This window comes from Lathyrus oleraceus, chromosome 7 (assembly GCF_024323335.1).
Source record: "Lathyrus oleraceus cultivar Zhongwan6 chromosome 7, CAAS_Psat_ZW6_1.0, whole genome shotgun sequence".
Classification (NCBI taxonomy): domain Eukaryota; kingdom Viridiplantae; phylum Streptophyta; class Magnoliopsida; order Fabales; family Fabaceae; genus Lathyrus; species Lathyrus oleraceus.
In genome coordinates, this window is record NC_066585.1 from 370,124,195 (window position 1) to 370,133,906 (window position 9,712).

Consider the following 9,712-nt stretch of genomic DNA (forward strand, 5'->3'; position numbering starts at 1 on the left):
GGAGATATAAATGATGTGAATTTGATTGTTCCTGTGTTCAAGACCCCTGAGCGGGTAGTAATCCAGTTTAATAATAGCAGCAACAACAATGTTAATAGATCGGTATCGCCATTGGTAATACGGTTAGCGGGCCCTATTCCGTATGCATCCGATAAAGTTGTGCCTTATCAATAAACGCCACAATGGTGGAGAATTGTCAAGAGGTTCCTTTACCAGTTGCATACTCCATGGTTAACATAGTTGATATTGCAAAGATGGCCCGTAGTGGTCGTGTCTTCGGTCCGGTCTTTCTGAAGGAGATGGAGGATGTTTCAGTCAGTAAGAAGATGGATATACCAGTGGTGAATCCAGTTAGTGCTCCCGTCTATCAGTCTGGTGAATCTAGCAAGCTGAAGACTAACGATGATGATGAAGTTTTGAGATTAATAAAGAGAAGTGACTTCAATATGGTGGAGCAGCTGCTTCAAACCCCGTCAAAGATTTCAGTGTTGTCTCTGTTAATGAATTCTGAGGCACGTAGAGAGGCATTGCAGAAGGTACTTGAGCAAGCCTACATTGAGCACGATGTAATTGTGGATCAGTTTGACCACATTATCACTAACATCACTTCTTGCAATAATTTGATTTTTTGTGATGAAGAGCTTCCTGAGGAAGGCAGAAATCACAACTCGGCGCTACACATTTCAATGAACTGCAAGGAGGACGCTCTGTCCAATATGTTGGTGGACATTAGGTCATCTCTAAATGTGCTCCCAAAATCAACTTTTTCCAGACTTTCCTATCAAGGTGCCCCTGTGAGGTACAATGGCGTGATTGCCAAGGCGTTTGATGGTTCTCGTAAAACCGTCATTGGTGAAGTGGACCTTCCAGTCAAGATAGTTCCAAGTAATTTTCATATTACTTTTCAAGTAATGGATATACACCCGGCCTATAGCTATTTATTGGGAAGGCCATGGATTCATGAAGTAGCAGCTGTGACATCTACTCTACACCAGAAGCTTAAATTTGTGAAGAATGGAAAGCTTGTCGTTGTTGGTGGAGAGAAGGCGTTTTTGGTAAGTCATCTGTCATCCTTTTCTTATGTCAAAGCTGAGGAGGAGGTTGGAACGCTATTCCAAGCCTTATCTATTGTTGAAGTAAAGAAAACTGGGACACCCATGTCTTCTTTGAAAGATGCACAAAAAGCTATTGAGACTAGTAGCATTGATCAGTGGGGCCAAATGATAGAGATTGCTGAGAACAAGAATAGGGCCAGATTGAGATTTCAACTAGGGTCGTTCATTGTCAAAGCTAAAGATATGCAACCGATTTTTTGCATTGGAGATTTCATTCATGGTAATGATCAACACTCGACTGCTGTGGTCGAGGATGGTGACGATAAAGACGAAGCTTGTGCCAACTTTGTGACGCATGGCCAGACTTGCAACAACTAGGTTGTTGTTGATATTCCTATTGTTGTTCACCGCTCTAAGTAATTTGTCTTTTACTTTAAGAAAAATCCTTCTCATATGCCTAAGGGAGAAATGAACATTATTAGGCATTTCAATTATCATCAATGAAATACAATTTTATTCATCCACATCTATGATGTTTTATTTTTACTTTTTGCTTTTCTGAAAATGGTAATCACAAAAAACATAAATGAATAAAAAATAATTGTCCATCTGCATAATATTTGGTCACAATTCACTTCTCTAAAATCAAAATATCAAATCATTATGCAGGTTGGTTCCCAAACCCATTGAATACAATGATCCTACTCCCTCTCCAAACTTTGATTTCCCTGTGTTTTAGGCTGAGGAAGAGATTGATCATGAAGAAGTATATGATGAATTATCTCGTTTACTTGAGCACGAAGAAAAATCCATTCAACCGTTTGAAGAGGAGATGGAACTAGTCAACTTGGGTTCCGAAGATGATGTGAAGGAAGTCAGGATTGGGTCTCAATTGTGTCTAGAGGCTAAGAAGGGGTTGATTGATCTTCTTCGAGAATATTCAGATGTGTTTGCTTGGTCCAATCAAGTCATGCCTGGTTTGGATTATGAGATTGTGGAGCATAGATTGCAATTGAAGCCAGAGTGCCCGCCGGTCAAGCAGAAGTTAAGGAGAACTCATCCTGTTATGGTAGTAAAGATCAAAGAGGAAATGCAGAAGCAGATTGTTGTTGGCTTTCTTGTAACCTCTGAATATCCGCAGTGGGTGGCCAATATTGTGCATGTTCCTAAGAAGGATGTAAAAGTCCGCATGTGTGTTGATTATAGAGATTTGAATAAAGCTAGTCCGAAAGATGATTTTCCTCTGCCACACATTGACATGTTGGTAGACAATACAACTAAATTCAAAGTCTTTTCATTTATGGACGGATTTTCCGGCTATAATCAAATCAAGATGGCACTTGAAGATATGCAGAAGACCACATTCATTACACCCTGGGGAACATTTTATTATAGAGTGATGCCTTTTGGTTTAAATAATGCTGGTGCAACGTACCAGAGAGCTATGACTACTCTTTTTCATGATATGATGCATAAAGAGATTGAAGTTTATGTTGATGACATGATTGCTAAATCAAGTAATGAAGAAGAACATGTTGAGCATTTGTTGAAGTTATTCCAGCGTTTAAGGAAGTACAAAATCCGCTTGAATCCCAATAAATGTACTTTTGGTGTTCGTTCTGGTAAGTTGTTATGCTTTATTGTCAGTGAGAAGGGTATTAAAGTTGATCATGCTAAGGTCAAAGCAATACAAGAAATTTCTGCACCAAAAACTAAGAAGCAAGTCAGAGGTTTTCTCGGATGCTTGAATTATATCTCAAGATTCATATCGCATATGACTGCCACATGCGCGCCTATATTCAAGCTTCTTCGGAAAGATCAGTCATGTGATTGGATTGAAGATTTCCAGAAAGTTTTTGGCAATATCAAAGAGTATTTACTTGAGCCTCAAATTCTATCTCTACATGTTGAAGGAAGACAATTGATCATGTATTTGATTGTGCTCGGAGAGAGTATGGGTTGTGTTCTTGGTCAGAAAGATGAAACTGGAAAGAAAGAATATGCAATTTACTACCTCAGTAAGAAATTCACCGATTGTGAGACTTGGTATTCTATGCTTGAAAAGACTTGTTGCACATTGGCTTGGGCTGCTAAGCATCTGCACTAGTACATGTTGAATCATACTACTTGGTTGATATCCAAAATGGATCCAATCAAGTATATTTTTTAGAAGCCTACTTTAACTGGGAGGATTCCTCGTTGGCAGATGTTGTTGTCCAAGTACGATATTGAATACTGATCTCAAAAAGCAATAAAGGTAGTGTCTTGGCTGACCATTTGGCTCACCAACCGATTGAAGATTACCAGTCAATACAGTATGATTTTCCTGACGAAGAGATCTTGTACTTGAAAATGAAAGATTGTGATGAACGATTGCTTGAAGAAGGGCCAGAACCTGGTTCTTGTTGGGGCATGGTATTTGATAGAGTTGTCAATCAGTATGTGAATGGCATTGGGGCAGTGATTATTACTCCTTAAGGCACTCATTTTCCGTTTACAGCTAGATTGACTTTCAAGTGTACAAATAATATGGATGAGTATGAAGCTTTCATTATGGGGATTGAAGAGGCCATTGATCTCAGAATCAAGTATCTTGACACCTATGGAGATTCGGCTTTGATTGTGAATCAAATCAAAGGTGAATGGGAGACAAGTCAACCTAGTTTGATACCATATAGAGATTACACAAGAAGGATATTAACTTTCTTTACAAAGGTTGAGTTTCATCATATCCCTCGAGATGAAAACCGGATGACAGACGCTCTTGCAACGTTGACTTCAATGATTGTGGTGAAATTCTGGAATAAAGTTCCCAATTTAACTGTGATGCGTCTTGATAGCCAGCTCATGTATTTGCTGTTGAAGAGGTCAAACATGAAAAGCCATGGTATTTTGATATCAAGTGTTTCCTCCAAAGTCAGAGTTACCCGCCTGGGGCATCATTGAAAGATAAGAAGACTTTGAGAAGATTAGCTGGGAACTTCTACCTGAATGGTGAGGCGCCGCGAAAAATACAGAGTTGCCACCAGATTTTATTTATTCCAAAGGGAAGGGAAAATAGCGATAAAACCCCAAATGAGAGAAACGGTCTCGCAACCAAGAGCGGACTCAGAAGTCGGTTATGCAAGGGGAAGGTATTAGCACCCCTCACATCCATGGTATTCCATGGGAACCACTTGCTCGTATCAAATACGTATGGATGTTTATTTATCTGTAAGTTGCTTGCTATTGGGAATGAGATGAGAGATTTAGGTGGCAGAGAAAATAAGTTTTAATTTAGTGTGCTCGCCAAGGATTTGGGCCCTTGTGCCTACGTATCCCCATACGTGCAATAGGGAAGTCAGAGCTTCGTAGTTCGGCTAAAAAATGGCGTATTTGTTTGGTTGTTTTTACTTAATAGTATTGATATTCACGCGCTACTGTTCACTTGCTTGTATACTCTGTCATGGGAGCGGAAAGTATTTGCTTGTTTGCGGCAAAGTGGATACGCTTGGTTCGCACTCTAACAGTTAAACATTACTTGCTCACACATGGAGGCTTAAGCTTTGTTCACGGTAGAAGGGAAGTAACATATCCTTATTGAAAGGTTTTGAAGAGTGCACTAAGGCAAAAGAAGATTTGATTTGTTAGGGTTGATTTTATGCATGGAGACAAGCACTAAACCCTTGGCTAGATACAGTCAACGATCCAATAACTTGGGAGTTGAGAGGGCAATGTTGTCCTAACCACTATTTTTCATCCAAAAAAGAGATTTGAATTGTGAAAGAAGTTTGGCAAGTTTAATCGTTGGAACTTAGAGGGAGACAAGTATCTAACCCTTGACTAAGTACAGTGAGCGATTAAAGTGCTTGGGAATCGAGAGAACAATGAAGTCCTAACTATTCTTTTTCATCCTCATAGCACATAGATCTAACTTGTTTGAATCATTATATGATTAAGGGGGAAAGTCAAGTGTCGGGTCCTCAGGCTAGGTACGGCCGACAATCCAATTACTTGAATGTTGTGTACAAACACGTACACCCCATTTGCATTCCAATTTGTTATGAAAGGGTTTTTAAAAAAGAAACTTAACGTTGAATCAAGTGTTTGAATTTATTATGAAAATAGTGAGTGAAGAATGGAGGTGAGAGATAGAATACAATTGAGAAGAGAATGGAGAAGGGATGATATAATGAATGAATCTTAGAGTGGATGGAGGATGCTTGATATTGGATCAAGTATTCACGTTGCAATGGTGTGAGTTTTATTCGAAAAATAATTTGACGTTGAATCAAGTATCTTTTGTTTCTTTTGAAATGCTTTGTTTATCGTTTTGTGTTTTATCTTTGATTATTAACATGCACATTATACTAACTAGAAAGCAATAAATCTAAGCTATTGCATGGTTAAGGGAGGGGGGACATGTAACCCACAATGGGGGGATGAATCCATACAATACAATGGGAAAGGAGTGAAAGGAAGATACAAGTTATAAACTATTAAACGGTGTACCATGCCTAAGGCATACAAGTGACATGGTACTCCAAACAATACAAAGTTATTGAACGGAAATGTGGTTAGGAGCATGGTTAGCTAAGAGTGAGCTTGAAACGAAACAACAAACGAGTTAGCATGAGATTAAGTCGAATGAAATGAGAATGATGCGACAATATGTAAGTATATACAATGGTTAGAATCGATTCAAAGGGTAATGAATTAATCAATGGAAAGCAATCAAAGATCTATCCTATGATCATGGCAAATGAAATTAGACATACAAAATATTCATCACCTAAATTGAAATGGAATTTTCAATTTACAATATGATCACAAACCAATGAAACGATTAAGTGGACAATTAAAATGACTATTAATTCTAAAAGTCTAAATCTACCTAAACACGAGTTAGGAATCACTAATCAATCTAATGTAAAATTCACAATCTAAATTAAGAATAGAATGCTAGTCTACATGATTATACAAATCATCATACAAAAGGTCAAATCGAATGAGAAATTAATCTAAGGTTTAGTCAAGGTGAAAGCGATATCTAACATATTAATCTCAACAAAAATCCACAAAAAGAACTAACCAAAATCAAATGACTAAAATCTAATCATGACATGATAATCAATCATGAATTATTTCTAAAAAATTAAGAACTAATTCTAATCAAGAGAATTGACTAAACCTAATTACCTAATCAAATCTAATTAAGACTTAAGCTAATCATCATTAAAATTGTGCTAAATCCTAATATTTCTAAAAAGGGGATCATGCTAATTCTGCAAGATCAACAATTAGCACCAACATTAACAAAAAAAAAAAACTGGCATTAGAAACAAATTAACTAAAAATTAAACCACTAGTTAATGGGGTGATTAGGGAGATTATGGCCATGGGTGAGTACGTTGGATTCAAGGGTGTGAATGAAGAGCAGAAAATGCTTGGGCCTTTCCAAATGCACGCCCTAGATCCTGCACTGTACCAGAGCCAAGGAAATAGAGACGAAAACATGATCGATGCAACTATGGATCGGAGCTATGGTCCAAAAATCTCTTCCTCCCCATCCGAAATCTATGGTCGAAACAGAGAAAGTACTCTCGTGATGCAAGAGTTCCGATTCCACACTCTTCTATGTGAAGCGCTCCCAAATCCCACTCGGCGATGTTCAAACGCGGTGTAAGAATTCGACCGCTCCAAACGCATGATCCAGATTCCATCTTGGATAAAAAAGATCTCAACACGCGGAAAAGCCTCCAAGGATGTTCGTTTAGGGTCTCACATGGATTTCGACCATGTCCTGGCACAACAGATTGGCCACGCGAGTTGCTGCTGTGTTCGTCTCGAACGCGATTTACAATCGAATGACGGGAGCCGCCGCGAATTCGTCTCCAACGCTCAATCTCCTCACCGGATCGGAGTCAACATGAATACAACACTCGTAATCGAAGTTTTCGCGCACATAATAGAAACAGATGAGGGACGAAGAACCTACCGGGTTTGTTGAAGATTCCAGGTGACATCTTTGATTCCTTCTCTTTTGTTCTTCTTCACTTCTTCTCAATCTTCTCTTTTTTTTTATTCTGTTAAGATCTCCTGGTGATGTTTCTTCTTCTTCTGTTTGTGTTTGCGTTCTGTTTTTTCTGATTTTTAGTTTCTTTGTGAAATTGCTCTTGGTTAGCAGAGGTTGGTTTAGGGTGATGAAGAGGGTTTGAGTTCATTTCTCTCCTTTTTTTCTTACAGGTTTGGAGAGAAGGGAGCAGTTAAAGGAATTTTGGAGTTGGTTGACGTTCTATTTTACGGATCGAATGGAGGGTCTCAGGGTTGAGGTTGAAGAAGAGGGTCGGCTGAAGATGTTTGATGAGGAGTGGTTTGAAGATGGAGAATCAATTGTGAAGTTGCAGGGTTGAGGGAAAGTTCCTCCTTGAGGAGGGTGGTGAAAGGCGGTTTTTGAAGATGGAGTTGTTGAAATGAGGTGAAGAAAAAAATGTGGAGAGTGATTCGGTTCAGCATTTATTGGTTGATGGAACCCCTTACAGTCAGTTGCGGAATTCTCTTCCTGTTGGTTCGAAATTGGTTGAGGATGGTTCTCAATTCTGTTAGGGGAGGTTGGAGTTTGGTTTATTCAGTTGGAGGCGGTTTGTTGAGAGGTTGGAAGTTAGTTGTGTGAAAACAGTTAGGGTGGTTAGGATTGAAGGATTCGGTTATTCGGTTAGTGGTTCTGTTGAGAGTTGGTCATAACTGTTAGGTTGGTTAGAGGTGATTTCAACTCCCATAATTCTGTTACAGGTTGAATTTCGGTTGGTGAGTTGGTGGTTTCAGTTATATGAGATTAGAGAGATTGTTATTATGGGTTGAAGTTTGTTGAGGGTTTCTTGAAAGAGTTGGTTGGCTCTATTATTTTGACAATTGGTTAGGAATTCTTATGTGATTGAAGTGGTGTATTGGAGGAGCTCAGTTTTCGTAGCAGTTTCCGGTTCGGTTATCAATTGGAGGTTACCAAAATTCTGCATTTTTCTTCAGGTTCTCTCATCATTTTCTCTTCATTTCTATTCTATTTCTGTATTATGAATTTTCTCTTTGATCTCTGTTGTATTTTGGTTGAAGTTTTAATTGAAGTATCAATGTGTGTGCAGGACTTTTGGTTCTTGGCTTTGCGATTCGTAACGGTTTTGAATTTTGCCGCGTGCGTTTCGCAACTGGCGGTTAGATTGATGCACTTTTTGCTGCTTGTGACGGTGTTGCGGCTTTCCTTGTGCTTTGGATTGATTTGTGAAGCTGTACTTTAATTTTCTGTTGTAGCTAGCTGCATTTTATTGTATTGCCGTTTATGCCGGCTTTGGATTGTGAAGTTGTACTTTAAGTTGCAGCTTGAGTGCACTGCGTTTTTCACTTGTTGTAGCAACTTGGATGTAGACGTGGTTTATGCGGGCTTATGCGTTTGTGTTCACGTGGTTTATGCTTAGTTATGGACTGTGTTGGCGCTTTGTTTGCAGTCTTTTTCAATCTGCGTTTTTAGAACTTGGATACATTGTCTGTACTTTATTAAACTAACTAAAGAAATAACCATATTAAACTAACTAAAAAATAAATGGTTATGTGAACAAAGTGGATTATGGGCTGGATGGACTAATTGGATGACATGAACGTATTAACATGTAAAATGGATATTGTTTAGAAATGGATATTTGAAATTAGTTTGGATTTAGAAAATGGATATAGTTTTATGGATATTGTGAAATGTTTTTTTTTAAAAATGGATTTAATGAATGGATATGGATGAATTATTAATCGGATGTTAGTGAAATCAAAAAAAGAAAATAAAAATAAAAAATAAAAATAAAATTCTAATAACAAAAATAAAATGTCACGACTAATTTGTCCATAAAACTATATTTTCTAAAATTAATCAGTTAAAGAAAAAGATGAATGATTCTGAAATCGAAATAATTCTCAAAAGTTGATTCGAATCTCAAGGATCAAATTTGAATTAAATCAAATTGAAACTTTAAAATTCTCCCGAACTTCCCGAATTAATTCGAAATTGATGGAATGAATACGGATTGTATGATCAAAAATTCGGAGATTGATACTTGACTTTGGTCAACTGGTTGACCAAAAAGTCAACAGTTGATCAAAAATACGTATCTTCTCCTGGACAAACGAATAGGGGTCACAACATCCTGAACCGAACGACTTATGTCAGTGTCGTGAATCAAAGAACACCAACCAAGCAACGAATCATGGACACGTACCACTTGGGATGAATCTTAATCAGTGAACCAGGACCATGAGTCTTAACCAAACGACTGAATCATTCAATGAACCAACCGAACCAGATGCAACCTCCCTGAATTAGGGTTTCCACTATGCTCCCTGGTGAACACCCTTGAACCCATTGTAGCACCTCAAATTTGCCCCCTCATTCATGCATTCATTTTTAGGTCATTCAACATTTCATATTGCATTCCAGCAAAGTTCATCTGAGTTACCTCTGGTCAACTTTGGTCTACTAAAGGTCAAATGGCTAGGGAATAACTTGGTTTACTTCTAACATGTTCAAATGAGGCCTATTCATCATTCGACATATTACTCTTGAAGGAACAAAGGCCCAGCGCACAGGTTACAAATTTGGAAAGATGACTTGAACTGTCATGCCCGCTAGGCGAGCAAAA

At 38.2% G+C, this 9,712-nt stretch overlaps 1 long non-coding RNA gene across 1 annotated transcript; it reads left to right on the plus strand.

Moving 5' to 3' along the window:
• The first annotated feature begins 6,296 nt into the window (after window positions 1-6,296).
• On the plus strand, window positions 6,297-8,543 carry LOC127107718 (uncharacterized). Its single transcript, XR_007795809.1, has 3 exons — window positions 6,297-7,053; window positions 7,281-8,060; window positions 8,174-8,543. It is a non-coding gene; the product is annotated as an uncharacterized LOC127107718 (long non-coding RNA).
• Window positions 8,544-9,712: the final 1,169 nt, after the last annotated feature.